Source organism: Chrysemys picta, chromosome 16 (genome assembly GCF_011386835.1).
Source record: "Chrysemys picta bellii isolate R12L10 chromosome 16, ASM1138683v2, whole genome shotgun sequence".
NCBI classification, from domain to species: domain Eukaryota; kingdom Metazoa; phylum Chordata; order Testudines; family Emydidae; genus Chrysemys; species Chrysemys picta.
The window spans coordinates 30,292,692-30,308,446 of record NC_088806.1 but is presented as its reverse complement, the minus strand read 5'-3'; the positions used below and the strand labels follow the sequence as shown (position 1 = coordinate 30,308,446).

Here is a 15,755-nt window from a genome sequence, read left to right as displayed (position 1 = left end):
CATCTCTGAGAACCCAAAGGCTGCAAGTTTTCAGTATTAGCTACACTTTATGGGCTACAGCTGTATGTTTTATGCTGCTCTTTACAGAAGGTTTTTTATTCTTTTGCTGCAATGTAGCTCATAAGGTTAGGAAATTCATTCACTGGTTAACTGTTGTGCAACCATCACACACCTCACCACTTTCCACTCTGATTGCAAGGTGTGCTTCTCTAGCATAAATACAGAGCAGTGTGTACAACCCTACCAAAACAAAACCCTCCACTGCACACACAGTTTCCTCCCTGGATGAGAGAGAGAATGAACCACATCTGGCATATGTTAGTCATGTATCTTAAAGTATGACACCACTTCTGCATAAGAACCTGAATAGAATAGAACTAATAAACAATATGTTGGGAGTGGGATAGTGTAAACTAGAGATGGATGAACTATATGTTGTGAAAAATAGATCAGTCTCATTAACCCACCTTTCCTGCCTCCAATCCTGCTTGGTTCTGTCTCCCCCACACTCTCAGACTTGGTTTATAACAGGGTTACCCCACTGTGCAGCCCACAGCATCCGAAAAGGCAGACTGTGGGTGCCCTAAGAGCAAAGGCAATTCACTGCTGGGGAACACCAGCTAGCAGGCAGTTGTGATTGAGCTCTCAACGATTCTATGTTTACTTATTTCAGAGTAAAAAAACAACCACCTCCAAAAAAAAACCCTTTATGCAAGACACCGGTATGAGCCTTGCTGTAAGAAATATTGGGCATCCCCGGTTTATGTCCATGTCTCCAATGAGACGTGGAAGAATCAATCTCTTGGGAAGACAAAGAAAGTTGATCCGACAATGAGCAAATTACGATCCCCTCTTCCAGAGAGTGACGCTAATGTTAATTTACAGCTGCTCTGTACAATAATATTTTCAGTGAGCAGGGTGGGGAGGGGCAACTCTTTCTCTTTGTCTCCTTTCTCCCTGCCACCTCCCCATCGTAATTAGTTGTCAAAATTTTGTGGATGGAAGGGGGCGCACTCGGGCCCTGATGAGATGATACAGCAAAGATTCCATTTCATCTTGAATTTGACATTAAACTTTAATAGTCTCAAGGACAAGAAGCCAAGAGATATCAGATGTAATGAGATAAAGCAAAGTTTCTCTGACAGCAAATTTGATCACAAATGGGCTCTGAGATTGCTTCTTTGATATAAATGAAACATAATTCATCTTCCAGTGCCTTGAATGGGCTTTGAGGCCATGTATAATAACTCTGTCGCCATTGCCCAGCCCTGACAAGTGCCTGCGTAGCAAGAGGAGAAAGGGCTCGCTGAGACCCCGCTCTCCTTTGTGGTTCTGGATGGGAAAATCAAAGGGAAGCAGCGAGCTGCCAAGAAGCTAAGTGAGCAGCCTGGTAAATGGAAACTGGTGACTGAGATAGGCATGAACCATTCCTGCCAGGCACCCTGAGACATGGAGCTTTGGAGCAGGGGAGACTTGTAGCCCCGCTCCGCCCCCCCGCCTTAATGGACCATGATAAAAAATTGCCTGGGCTGCTCATGAGCAGAAGGGACAATGAGCTCTATATGCCAACAAAATGATGATAAATACTCGCCCTTTGCATAAATAGTCACCTTTCATCTGAGGATTTCCAAAGGCCTCCCAAATGTACTGAATGAACTAAGCACCAACAACATCCCAGTGAAGTTAGTGTTTCCATTTTACAGAGGGGAAACTGAGGCACATAGACACTCTTGCTGAAAGTTGCTCTGCGAATCAGTGGCAAAGCTGGGAGTGGGACGCAGGAGTCCCGATTGCCAGTGCCTTTCCCTAACTACTGGACCAAACCAGAGTGAGCTGAGACATCCACAAGACAATAGTGCTGCTGGCTTTTACTGGGATGTTTGCTTTCCCTACCGCCTGCCACCATTCCCTTTTCGCTTATCACAGGCGTCCAGGGAGTGCAGTGTGATCGGCCTGCAGGAACTCATAACTCTGGTAACGACCCTCCTTGTGGCCTTGGGCACGGCCACTTATTCTGCCACAGTCACTCCATCAGTAAAATGGGGATAACACTCCTTCCCTGCCTGGCAGGTATGCTGGAAATACAGCTAGGCAGATATTTACAGTGCTTGCCAATGTCAGCTCGAACAGGGAGCACGTGGCTCACTAATGGTGCTTGCAGCTCTTTGTGTTCATATCTAGAATTTTTATTATTTTTTATTTTTGCTATTCTCAAGGGTGTTAGTGGAAAGCTAAAGTCTTTTTTTTATACTGGTGCAAATATGTGTTCACATGAAGTTTTGTGCTGGGACTACTCAACCAATCATCTTTAAATTGCTTTGAGCATTGGCCAAGTTTCACTCATCCAATCAGCAAGCAGAAATGACAGCGTGTGACTTAAGGACCCATATAATACAAATACCATAAATAAGGCATAGCAAACAGTCAAAGACACAAGTGAAGCAAACCGTTTACAACAAGCCATAGGCTGAAATAAGTTCACACAGAAGGTTCATTGAACAATTTTGAAAAGCAAGTTCACTAAAATCCATGTGTTTGCAGCGAGCTAAACAGAATAAAGGGCTAAATTCATCAGCTAAATCATTTGTGACAAAGAGTCAGCCAGCTCTGGTTGTGAGGATTAATTAGTTAATGTTTGCAGAGATGAAAAGAGTTGAAAGATTGCCAAATGTTGTTATCAATTAGAGTCGTTTGAGAAGTAATACTTGCAGGAAGGATTTGTACATTGTGGCTACATTGTAGCAAAAGCACTTAAGCATGCACTTAAATTCCATTTAATTCAACGGGACTTAAACATAGGCTTAAAGTTAAGCACGTTGTTATATGTGCAGTTGCAGAAACCACCTTTCATTTTCAAGAAAAAAAATCTGCCATGAGACTGCAGTGTGTTCTGCGTTGCGTGCTCTGTACCGCATAAGAAACACCCCCCACCGAATCCTCCCCCCAGGCACCTTGTTGCTACTGATGTTGTATGGGATTGAACAGAAAAAGCACAGCTTGCCATTCAGACAATAGCTGGAAGTAGTGCCACTGGGCCAGTTCAGAGAAAATCTGACTTTGACTGAACAATTCGGACCTGGAAATGCTTGGCCCGGGACAGTCCAGATGCCACTTTTCAGAGCAAAAAGAAGAACAGGAGTACTTGTGGCACCTTAGAGACTAACAAATTTATTAGAGCATAAGCTTTCGTGGGCTACAGCCCACTTCTTCGGATGCATATCAAATGCTACTCTGAAACTTTTCAGAGCATAAGTGTCACATTCGTTAGAGAGCACCTATGACAAAGGGACTCAGACAGCTGGAGGTGTTACGGAGGGTCATGGAATATTCATCAGCCAGGAATATCTGGAATCAGGGAACTGTGGGGCTAACCCTTTGCTGAGCACAGAGACCGGGAGGCAGGATTCCTAGGTGATATCCTGCTCTGCCACCTTACTCTCTGTGACCATTAGACAAATCTCTTCACCTCCCTGAACTGCACTTTTTCAGTCTGTAAAAAGGATATAAGAATCAAGCTCGTATGAGAAAGTTGTAAAAACACCTTTATCAAGCACCCTTTGGCTGAGGATCTCTATCCACTTATTTAGCTGTCATCAATTTTTTATCCTGATATCTGAACAAATTAAGCCCCACAAGAACCCTACCATCCTTTCCTAGGCAGGGAAACCGAGGTTCTTGAAGTTAAGGTCACGCAGCAGGTCAGGTGGCAGAATCAGGAGTAGAACCCGGGTCTCCTGATTCCCAACCTGTGCTGTTCCTACCCCATGCTTTGTAACGAGGCCAGGTATCATGGCAGTAGCCATGATATAAATGAAATAGCAAAGTATAAATTGTTTTGAGATCTGCAGATGCAAGTAGCCAGGGAAGTGCAAAGCGTTCGCGATTCCTAACAATCACTGTCCCTGCACGGCTGAGGAGGGGACCTTCTACCACGCTACCTCTGTATCCAGTGGCCTTCCGCTAACTCCTTAAGAGGCCCCATTCTTCTGCTTATCTACAAGACACCTCCGAGGAGAGGACCTTGGGTCTGACAGTGCTGACACTCTAATTATAATGGATTCATTTTGCACCATTTCCTGATCTTGTTATTATCTTTGTCATCAGAATTAATTTAGTGCTGTGTGTTCCCCCCCCCCTCCCCTCTCTCTCTTCCCCTTTCTCATTACAAGTGTCTCAAAAAGGATCTGACAGAATTCTAATGGCGAACGTGTTCTGTGAAGTACAATGATGTGCGGTAATAGCATGACCTTTTCACAAAGCTCCCTGGAACACAATCACAGAGGAGCCCTTGGTGCCACGCCACTGTCTGGGCAGTGCTGCTCCCTTCCTGCCCTCTCTGATTTGCAGGTCCTGAGACACCCAGGCGGAGACAGACCTAAATTCTGCTGGGTTGCCCTGGGGTAAGTGGCAACCATAGCAACGTTCCAGATGGTGCAGAACTGAGGGGCTGGAATGCACCAATCAGAGCCTGCCCTCGGTATTATATCTATTAGATATATTGTGCTGTTCATGTGCCTGGTGTTTTTCAGAACAAATAAAAGTGGATTCTCTGCCCAGATGAGATTATGGGTTCATTATATCTAATATCCTTCTCCAGCAAGGTGCTTCAGAGCAAGGCAAACATCCTCCTATTCCTGGTCAATTCAGGGCAATTCACTTTTGGGCACAATGCCTCTGGCCAATTGTGCAAATGTGTTGGGGCGGGGGGGGGGGGAACGGAACGTTCCTAACCCTTTGGGAGAATCAGATTATGCCCTGAAGCATGAGATCTGATATCCCTAGCCTACTTGTAAAATCTGCTAGAGATTTTTTTAAGGCACTCCATCTTCCTTGGTTCTCACTGACTCCTGGCCTGGCCTGGCCTGGAAAGTATATTTCCAGGATGTTGTGTCAAAAGTGTATCTCCAAGGAAGCACCCAGCCCTAGCCTCTCTGCGGAGCTGGGATTCTGATTCCGAGCTGAGGCAGTGTTTGGCTTTTGTAATGAATGCCGTGAACCTCTTGCTTTCACAGACTGGAACCAAATAATGCCTAGGCAGGTAGACCAGCTGCTGACTAGCTCAGAATTGTGCACCTCCTATTCTATTGATTTGTTATCCTGTCTCCTGGCCAGGCTGATTCTTTGTCTCTTCCACCTGTTACATCTTGTCTTTTAGACTGTAAGCAATTTGGGGCAGTGGCTGTCATTTATTATTTATTTGTACCGCTTTCAGCGGGGCGGTGGGGGGGACCTAGCCAGGTTGTCGCTTTTTAGGGGCTGATAACTAAATATTTCAAACCAGCAGGGATTTGTGGTGGTGGTGGTTGTTTTAGCTTTTACATGAACAGCACTCGAATCTGCAGGGGTCATCTCCAGGCAACTGTCCTGGCCTAGCCCCATGGGGTCCTGGTCTGTAACTGGGGTTCCTGGGCTCTAGTGCAATACAAAGAATACTAATAATGGAAAACACATCAGAAATTTTAGAGACATGAAAAGTGGCGGTGGTGGGAATCCTTTTCTCTGTTGTTTGGCTGGCTTCAGATCCTCACTTAACCAGAGTGGACCTAAAGTCTTGCTGCGGTGCCATGCTCGTTGGAGAAGGGGTCAGGGCTCGGAGCTGTTTGACAGGGGTGTGCCTATTCATTGTGGTGAAGAAGAATTCATTTTCTTCATGAGCCTGAGTAGACACATGGGGGGGCGGGGAGGGGGGAAGGGTCAGGAAAGAAGAAGAGGAGAATTTTCCGTTGCAATTGCAGATACATTAATCGTCTGCTGGAAAATGAGCAGAAGGTTTTTACACGATAAAGAAGCCTGAAAATTAAGTACAGCAGCCTCTTCATTTTCTGTGGGTTTTGTTATTTTTATTATCATTAAATTGCTTCTAGTGACCTGTAATATTTTTGTACAGTAACAATTGCAAACCTTGGAGGTGTTAAGCCCTCCCTACCGCACCACACACAGAAACACCTGTTAATTTTATCCTTAAGGGCATGACTGATGCTCCCTAATGCAAAGGAAACTAATTCAACTCTTCCTAACTAATCTTGCTGGGCCCATGAATCCAGTACCTACCATTCCCTGGAGCACTGGGACGAGTTTAAAGAGGAGCTGATTATACAAAAGATACATACTTGCAAAGATAGATAAACAAATGAAACAATTCTGGTTCATGACTGGTTGAAAGCAGTCATGTGACAAGTCAGAACTTTGCTATCCAATCAGATTCCATATACAATTCTCCGCTCGCTAGTTGGCCCATCAGCTATCAGGCATACTTTTTCTTATTATTTTATTATAATCGTATTTTTTTTTATTGTTTAATATTGTTATTGCAATAGTACCCAGATACTCCAACCAGGACAGGGGTTCCTTTGTGCTAGGAGATGTACAAACAATTAGGAAAACACAGTCCCTGCCTCTAACTGCTCAAAGACCCAGGGTCCTGCAGACCTTCATCCAAACACCAATCCCCTTTATTTTATTTATTTGAAAATGTACTCTGCATTGAGCTAATTGCAGCATGGGGCTAAGCAGACATGTGACATATGCAGGTTGGGGAGAAGGGCACAGGTGAATATATACAATTCTGTTTGTACATATGCTTACTGGCCTGGCTCACACACATACCGGTACATCATGTAAATGATAGCTAACTCCCGAGGTCAGACTCTTTAGAATGTGAGTTTCAGTTGCATGTGATGAATTCTTGGGCTGCCGTGAAATGCTCTGAAGAGGTTGCTGTTGAAGGCATTCAGAACGTGTGTAACAATGCACATTTCTATGACTTTAAATATTTGGGCCTATTTTTTACATGAAAAACATCAAGATCCCTCTTTATTTATTTATTTTTTTTAAACACAGAACCACTTCATCCAATCTCCACGGTCCCTTCAATCTGTAGCTCTTCATGGTGTTCCAGGGCTGCCGAGCCTGACCCGGGAGTCTCACTCTTGTGCTGTGCTGTGCGAAAGCCCCTTGCTCAGCCCTTCCTGGGCAGATTCGATTTTGTTCTCAGCAGATTATTGCAGAATTCGTTTAAAAAGACTCCGGTCGTTCTGTTCACATGAGTTTAGTGTTCCGCTGGCAAAAGGCGTTGCCCTGGGACAAGCAATCCCCTCTGCAAGCGCAGCATGAGGCTAGCATGGACTCCTTCATTGGCGAAGGTGCTCCCTTCTTGGGCCAGTGTGCTGCAGCTGTATCCTCACGACACCATCACCGGGGATGGGTCAGACAGGGCCAGTGCTTCCATTTAGGTGACCTAGGCAGTCGCCTAGGGTGCCAGGATTTGGGGGGGGCGGCATTTTGCCGCCCTTTGCGGCAATTCAGTGGTGGGGGGTCCTTCCGCGCTCCGGGTCTTTGGCGGCAATTCTGCAGCGGGTCCTTCACTCGCTCCGGGACCCGCCGCTGAAGTGCCCTGAAGACCGGGAGCGCAGAAGGACCCCCGCTTAGGGCCCCAAAAACCCTGGCGCCGCTCCTGGGGCCAGAGTTCATTTCCCATCTTCTTCTGCCAAGGGAACCAGGTGCCTGTGGCATGGAGGCCTTTTCACTAAGAACTTCCATGCCCTGACCCCCCCGACTCTGCACCCACTGTCTGGAGGTGCTGAGCCAGCTACCCTCTCACCTATACCGGTGTAAATCAGGAGTAATGCTAGTGAAATCAGTGGAGTTACACAGGGGTAAAACTGGTGAAAATGAGAGGCTCCGGCACTGTGTGTCCAATATGCTGTTCTGAGCCTGTTACTTCCTGGGTTTGGAAAACAGCTCCGGTGTCTGATGCTCCGAGGTGAGGGAGATTTGTCCTCCCCTGTTGTTGTATTGCTGCTGGTGCACGGTGGGTTTAGTGCATGTTGTTGACAGGGCTCTTCCTGCATGAAACTCCGTGTGAATATGAAAAGTAGAATTGATTCGCTCTAATAAATGAAGCAGTTGGATGTCTCATTTGTGGTTTGACATCCACGCCAGCACCGCAGCTGCTGCTTCTCACCCCTGCCTGGGAGATGCACTTATTAAAATGGCATTCTGCAAAGTTACTGCAGTTTACCAGGAGTCAGTCTATTTGCAATTGGCTTCTGGTAGGGAAGGAGTCGCTGCTGGGGGGAGAAGGAGGCAGGGGGTGCTGAGAAAGCTGGAGTTTTCTTTTGATGTCAGTGTTCTGTCAATAGATCATTGGCTCATTCATTGCGTCCCTGTCACCAAAGGAAATCCATTAAGGGTTCCTGGTGGACTTTGGATAGTCCATGCATGGTTATAATGTATTGGGCCACTGTGCCAGACGCTATCTGGGCTATATAGAGTTAGTATGTGTACAGCCACAGGACTTGCTGGTTCACAGACGCTGATGCAGAGACCTGAGGCAGTTGCAAAGACTGAGAACACAGCCAGCCTAGGTTACAGCAGCAACTTGCCAGAAATGCTGGGGGCTTGGCCCTGTTCCCTTGTAGAGGAGTTTAGGATTGGGTATAACCGCACCCACCTGTGCCAGGTTTCCTAGCTGTGCAAGTGGAACGCAGGGAAATTAGTCAAATTACCCATTACAAGCAATACTAGAGAGACCAGTGTTCCTGTGTCTGGATCGATATCCCCATAAACGGCGGGTGAGGAATGTTCTGTGATGCTGTTGTAGCAATTCCGTTGGTCATTTAGTGCACTGGTAAATTGTTTATTAGGGAGCTTAAAAACAAAATAAACCCCCCAAATCCAAGCCCAACAGCAACAAAAGTTTATGGTATCACAGAATCCCCTTCTCCTGTCTTCCATCTCCAGACTCAGCCTCGCCCACTGGCATCTACCCAACATGCCTTAGCAGCACTGAGCTTTCGAACAGCTCGGTTCGATACGGAAGCAGAGGGCAAGCTGGGGAAGATGCCTCAGGATGCTCACTGCTTTGGTTTGGTGCTACAGCGCTTTCTGGGGCATTCCCAAGGTATTCAGCACTGTTGAAATTGAGCTCCCACAAAGACGAATGAATTACCTTTGGGAAGTAAGCCAAAGACTTTGTCTCCTATTTTACAGGTGGGAAAACTGAGACACAGAGAGGGGAAGTGACTGGGGTAAGGTCACATCAGTAAGTTTGTGGCAGAACCAGGAACACAAGCCAAATCTCCTGAGTCCCATTCCTAGATCTTAACACTAAGACCAGCCTTTCTCGCCAAAGGGGCAGCGTGGGAAAGGCTGAGTTTAGTCTTGGTAAGGTTTCAGTAGCACTTCAGAGAACTAGCATAGGTTGCAGGGTTGGAGAGGAGAGAGGTGATGGCCCTGCCCCTCTGTGCCCTGCTGTGTGGTGTCCTTCTCTGGCAGGTATCTCCGACGAGGAAGTGATTTTTCCCTCTCCTGCTGCCCTTCACTTGGTACTGTCGTTCCACCGCAGGATTAAAAACAATCATAAGTCAAATGCTCTCCCCTGGTCTCGGTGAGAGGCTGAGAACCAGGGGTAAGAGTTTATCCATCCTCAATAATAATGCACTAGAGCTGCTAGTTCCCTGCTGACTCAATTTGCATGATGCTAAAAAATCAATGACCCAGGCGACTCTTTGATGCTAGCAGAAGAGAGTCTAAAGACTCCGTGCTGGACCATCCAGGGACATCAGGATGTTAGGAGCTATTAACAGTGTTGTCATGGGCTCAATATGCCTGGGATTTCACACCAATCCAACAAAGGGGATGGTTGCTGCAAGTGCAGAGATCAGGTTAATTAAATCTTTGTTTAAAAACTCCAAAGCTCCATTACTGAGATCAGGAGAGAGTTAATTAAACAAGAAAGGTGGGAGGTGGCAGCTGATGGGGTCTCAGGCATTTCTGCAGAGACTGAGCTCACTCATGAAGTCAAGTTCCAGTTCAGGATTTGCTCTTTGGGCACAGCAAAGGGAGGCATCGGCAAACCTTGACTAGTCATGTTATCGCTAGAGATGTCCGGAGGGGCTCAGACATTTGAATGCATCTCTGTAGTTTCTCCAGAAGGATTTCTCATACGGTTTCTAGCATTTCCTGCTTTGGCTCAGGCCAGAATACTAGGAAGGACAGTCTATCCACACTTACACCCCAGCACAAACTACCAAGTGCAGAGGCAGGGCAAAAAGGGGTTCGGATGAGGGTGGAGGGAGGTTATGGGGGGGACGTTAACCCAGTTTAGTAAGGAAAAGGATCGGGGGTTACATTTGAGTTTCAAAACGTTTAGAGGACAGGAAATCATAAGTGAGGAAGCATGGCCCAGTGGTTAGAGCACTAGTCAAGCACTTGGGGATCCCATTTCAGTTCCCTGCCCTGCCACAGACTTCCTCTGGGACCTCAGGCAAGTCACTTAGCCTCTCTGTGCCTTAGTTCCCCATCTGTAACATGGGGAGAATAGCCCTGCCCTCTCTCAAGAGTGTGTTATGAGGATAGATTCATTAAATAATTGTGGGGCGTTCAGGTTCTGCAGTGTTGGGGGCCATATCAGTATGGCAGAAGAAGAAAGGAGTTTTGGTAGGTCTCAGACTCATCTACAGCAGACATTAGACCGCAACACACAAATTGCCGCATAACTACACAATCCCAGCTCAGAAGGAGCTCAAGACTGGCACAGCAGGGGGTTTTCTGGGTCATGAATGAGGTGCATTGGCAATGCTGTGTGTGGGCTCCGGACTGGAACCGCCAAGCACAATGGGGACCTGGTCCATGACAATGGGTCCTAGGCACTATGATAACACTCTGACGTTACACCCCACATTCTTCATGGAAATATGGGTCTGATATGAATATGGTATAACTAAGATATACTTTATGCCAGATGGCTCATGTGAGGTATCATTGGTAAGGTTCTGATTTACTAAATGTGTTTATCCAATTTGTATGCTTTTTTTTTTTTTTTTTTTAAATTGAGATATCCTATCTCCTAGAACTGGAAGGGACCTTGAAAGGTCATTGAGTCCAGCCACCTGCCTTCACTAGCAGGATCAAGTACTGTTTTTGCCCCAGATCCCTAAGTGGCCCCCTCAAGGATTGAACTCACAACCCTGGGTTTAGCAGGCCAATGCTCAAATCACTGAGCTATCCCTCCCCCCAAGAAATGCTTGTGTCATTTCTTTCTCTGAAGCTGGGAATATTGACCAGGTCTCCATATTTCAAATGGGCTATGTTGGATGATGCCAAACAATGTTAGTGGCTTATTGAAGAAATGCACACAAGCACAAGGATCACCCCAGGAACTGTGTGCAATAGAAACCTCTTAGAGATAGCGCGACACAATGGGAACTGTTTGACCCAGGTCAGATAGCTCGACACAATGGGAACTGTTTGACACGGGTCACAGCAAAAAAGCTTTCCAGCAAGTGAGGGGAAGATATAAAAGAGGGACAATGACAACAGGAGGGGACCTCACTCTCCCTACAACAAAACACCAGAAATCACCTGAGGAATAAAGACTGAACTGTGGGAAGTGATGGTCCCAGCCTGGAAGGATTTTTAGCCTGTGTAAGAAAACCTGGGAAAGCCAAGGCAATTTGTGTCTTAAGAATCTGCCAGTCAGTTTATCGCTAAGGCTGAAAATTTGCTAATTTGTATCCTACCTATCTAGTGTGTTAAGCTCAGTTTGAGACTTTTGTTTATTTACTAAAGTAATCTGCTTTGTTCTGTTTGCTATCCCTTTAACCACTTAAAATCTACCTTTTGTAGTTAATAAACTTATTTTTTGTTTATTATTAAACCCAGTTTATCTAATTTCTAACTGGGGGGGGAGCAAGAAGTCATGCACATCTCTCTTCACATCGAGGAAGAGGATGGATTTTTATGAGCTTGTGCTGGACAGATTTTTCTATACAGTGCAAGACAGTATTAGTCTGGGTTTATCTCCCAAAAAGGGGTGCGCACGTGAGTGCTGGGGGAGTCCTTTCACACAGAGCTGACTTCAGTCTGTGTCTGTAGCGGGGTGTGGCCATACCTGTGTGTGTGCGCTGCAAGAGGCCGGAGAACCTAATTCAGCAAAGCAGGGAGAGGGAACCCATGCTGTTTGAGCAGGGGAGGCTCAGTGAAATCCCAGTACATCAGGTGGCATCTCAGAAAGGGGGGTACAACCCATCACAAACACAAATAATAATAAGGATCAAGGCAGCCAAAGATATTCAACATGTCCTGTCCCAGGACAGAGCAGTAGAGCCATAACCGGTATCCATTTTCTTCTTGTCTACACTGAGTTCAGTGGAGTTATTCCAGATTTCCACCAGTGCAAGTGAAAGGAGAATCAGGCCTATAGAGTGAATTCCCTTGTGTGCTTGAGCGCACATCTGTGTGTGATTTCTGTGCATGTCTATGAACTGCCAAGTGCTTTTCTACCTGAGGGAGGGTTTGAACTAGCACCTTGCTCAATTAAAAAGGTAAGGGGAAGTGGATGGGGAAAATCAGTGGAACTTCTTTCCCACATCAATAAGACAAATTTCTCTCCAGGAGCCGTATTTGTTATTTGGATATCAGACTGGCTGTAATCTGTTTCCATTTTCATTATATGTGTCTCCGTCAGAAGCTGGAGGCTCGGTGGCAGACACCCCACTGTTTCCATTTGGCTGTATGAGGCAATAGATTAGATTCCTATTTGGTTCATGGAAGATCCCTAGTGATATCAATTAGATATGTCAGAGGGACTCGGGGGAATATTTCTTCCTTTATTTATTTATTGGAGTTGAAGACGTCGCATGCTATCACTGAGACACTCAATGTCTCTCTCTCTCTCTGGCTTATAATAAATCACAGCAAAGGTTATTTTCACAAGGAGAGATACTGTTATCGGGGCTGTACCCAGCAGTGCAGGATTAAGAGTTTCTGCTTTAAAGATCTGGACACACACTCAGTCTGTCTCTCTCTCTGGTTGGTGCTTATGCATTTATTTAAAACAGAGTTGTCTCCTTTTGGCAATTTGCTTGTAATTAACTGGTTCCATCAAGGCATGGGAGGTTGGGGCTGGCAAGAAATCAGAAGCAGCTCACCGGAACCTTGCTTATGCCCCAAACCCTCACATTTTTAAGATCTTTAAAACTTTGGATAACTTTTTTCTCCCCAGTTTTCACTGTCTGTTTTGAGCAAAGCTACACTGAAATTCCAAGCCATCCTCTGAGGGGTTCCATCATGACTCCTGCATCCACGGGAGTTCAGACCTCAGCAGGGCATCGGATATATTAATAATGAGCATTTTTTGTATTCCCTCGTGCAAAGCACCCTACAGGCAGGCATTAACTAATTAATCCTCACAACATCTGGGGAAAATAGGTGGGTAAATATTTTTAGCCTCATTTTACTGGTGTCAGAAAAGTGAAGTGACTTGCCAATGGCCGCACAAAACCTTCGTGGCAGAGGCAGGGCTGCCTGTTTCTCAAACCTCCATATCACGCTCCCTTCTTAGCAAGTGTCCAACCCACACTCATGTATATGTCCGAGAACTCCGACTCTCTATCAGTAACACCAAGTTAATGCTCACAAGGACCCCAGACTGAAGGCTTGATTCTCTCACTTGGCCTAATCCTGAAAGGTTCTGAGCATTGGTTACTTCTACTGAAATTATTATTAAATGATTGAAAGCAGGTGTAATTAAATACACAGGAGGATGGTGCAAATAACATAGATCTGTCAATGTCACAGAGCGTGAAAGGTGAAAGCAATGAAAGCAGACCAGAGAATACCTGTCACCTTAGCTCTGTCAGGCCAATACAGGCACTTCATTAAAATGGTGTAATCCCTAGTCCATGGGAGTATAAGGGGACATGTTAACTGAGCTCTGTTTTCCTGTGTCATATAAGAATAACAGGGCTAAAGCCAGCCTGACTTGGAAAGAGTGGGGATTGCTGAACTGATAGGGACATTTCTGGTTAAACAAAGGAAAAGCTTTAGCCTGTATGAGAGCCAGTTGTTTGTCCCTGTAACCATGAAAAAGCAATTCCTGTATCATAAAACTACCATGCAGTTTGGCGTGACTGGCAATCAAAGAGAGTCCCAGATCTGGAACAGTGAGGCAGGACTAAGTGGCATTAGCAGGACCGTAGGGGAGTTCCAAACTGGAGTGGCCGGGCATGGCGGGGTAGGAGGGCGGCTCGACAGATCTGACGGGGAGCTGAGGGCTGGCGTAGCTGGGTGGGCTGCTGCGCAGAGCGGTGTGTGGAGCCAGCACTGGCGCAGTGGAGGCTGTGTGCAGGCCATAAGTGAGGCCTGTCTGTCAGCTGTGTTTTACTGAATTCCACCGGCCGTGATTTTAGAGGCATGATGATGCAGGGCTGATTTCTGCTTTTTCGTAACCATATTTTGCTCAGAATAAATGGGCTCCTGACTATCCTATGGAAAATCTGGTAGCCTAAGGGATTGTTAATTCTGATCTATCCTTGGGCTCCCATCACTAGGGAACTCCCCTGCTCCTATTGAAGTTGATTGCAAGACTCCCATTGGCTTCAATGAGAGAAGGAGCAGGCTATAAACAATGCTGTATGAGCATGAGCTTGTTAATCCCTCTCATGAGACAAATGTTATAAACAGAGCTGGTGGGGAACTTTTTTCCCTCATGAAAAAAATATTCTTCAATGTTTTGAGGGGTTTTCATTGAAAACCACACTTTGGGGGAGGGGAGGGGGGCGGTCAATGAAAACACAGATTTTTTCCCCCTGAAAATTGGCATTTCCCAGGGAAATTTCCATGTCAGTAAAAAAGGCATTTGCCACAGAAGAAACATTTTGATAGAGAATTTGCGACCAGCCCTAAGGTACTGTATTAGCACCATTTTATGCGTAGGTCCACTGAGGCCTAGAGAGGGAAGCTACAGATCTCTGGTGCCAGGGTCAGGGTCAGAGCCAGATGGGGATTCTGAGGTCCTTTGCCCCCAGTTCTGTGCTCAGGTCACCAGCAATTGTCCTTCAGGGTGTTGTGTCCTTCTCCTCAAGACTACAAGAAACCTCTTGAATAGCTACGGTCTTCCTCTGAATGCCGGGAGTGCCAGGGCCTAGCACAGAAGCTCCTCACAACACCAGCCTCCTCTACCTCATTTGATTTTATATTTAACCTGTGAATAACTCAATGAATATCTAAATCAGCAGTGAGAGACAAGCCCGGCTCGCAAACACCCATTATTAATGCACAAACACCCCTTGAATCGTTAGTTTACTCTGGCTCCATCTCTGGGAGTGAGTCCCGTTTGAATGTTAATGCCTGTAAGATGAAACCTAGCTGATTAAATTTTAGACTTGCAAATGGCTTTGGTAAATAGACTTTAGGAAAGGCGGGACAGAGACTGCCTGCTTTGATAGCAGATACAGTAAAAAACAGCACTTTGTGATTAGGTGAGAAATTCACTCTTGGAGAAGAGGAGTCTCAAGGGGCTGCTTTCTGGTGAGAAATCTTTTAAGTAAATAAATTTATGGCAGTTTTTCTTTTCCCAAACAGAAAAGTCCCTCAGCAGCTTCTCCCAGGCTTTCTGAGGCAGATTTAATGGGAAATAAATAAATAAAGAGAGACGCTGGAAGCAGAACTCAGCTTGATATTTCTCGAGACATGTCCAGGCCGATTTGGGACCGGAGAGGTTTGGATCAGGTTGGGTGCAGTCAGCCAGCAGGACTTCTGCATGGAAGTGCAAAGCCACTTCCTTGTGTCTGGCCCGTGCTTGGAGTCGGGGGAGAGGCACAGTCCTGGGGAGGAAGATAGAAGATGACATTTAGTGCTTCCCTTATGGCTTCGATTCCTAGTGCTCTGGGAGGGAAGTATGGGCGTGTGGGTAATACACTAGACCTGAGATTGGGATACGGTTCCTGACATAGCAATGGTGCTGTAGCCCG

The 15,755-nt window shown here is 46.0% G+C and overlaps 1 long non-coding RNA gene across 2 annotated transcripts in view; it reads left to right on the top strand.

Annotated features, from left to right (window-relative positions):
• Nucleotides 1-15,755, top strand: part of LOC103305908 (uncharacterized) — a 335,760-nt gene that overhangs the window by 159,601 nt on the left and 160,404 nt on the right. The window lies entirely within an intron of this gene.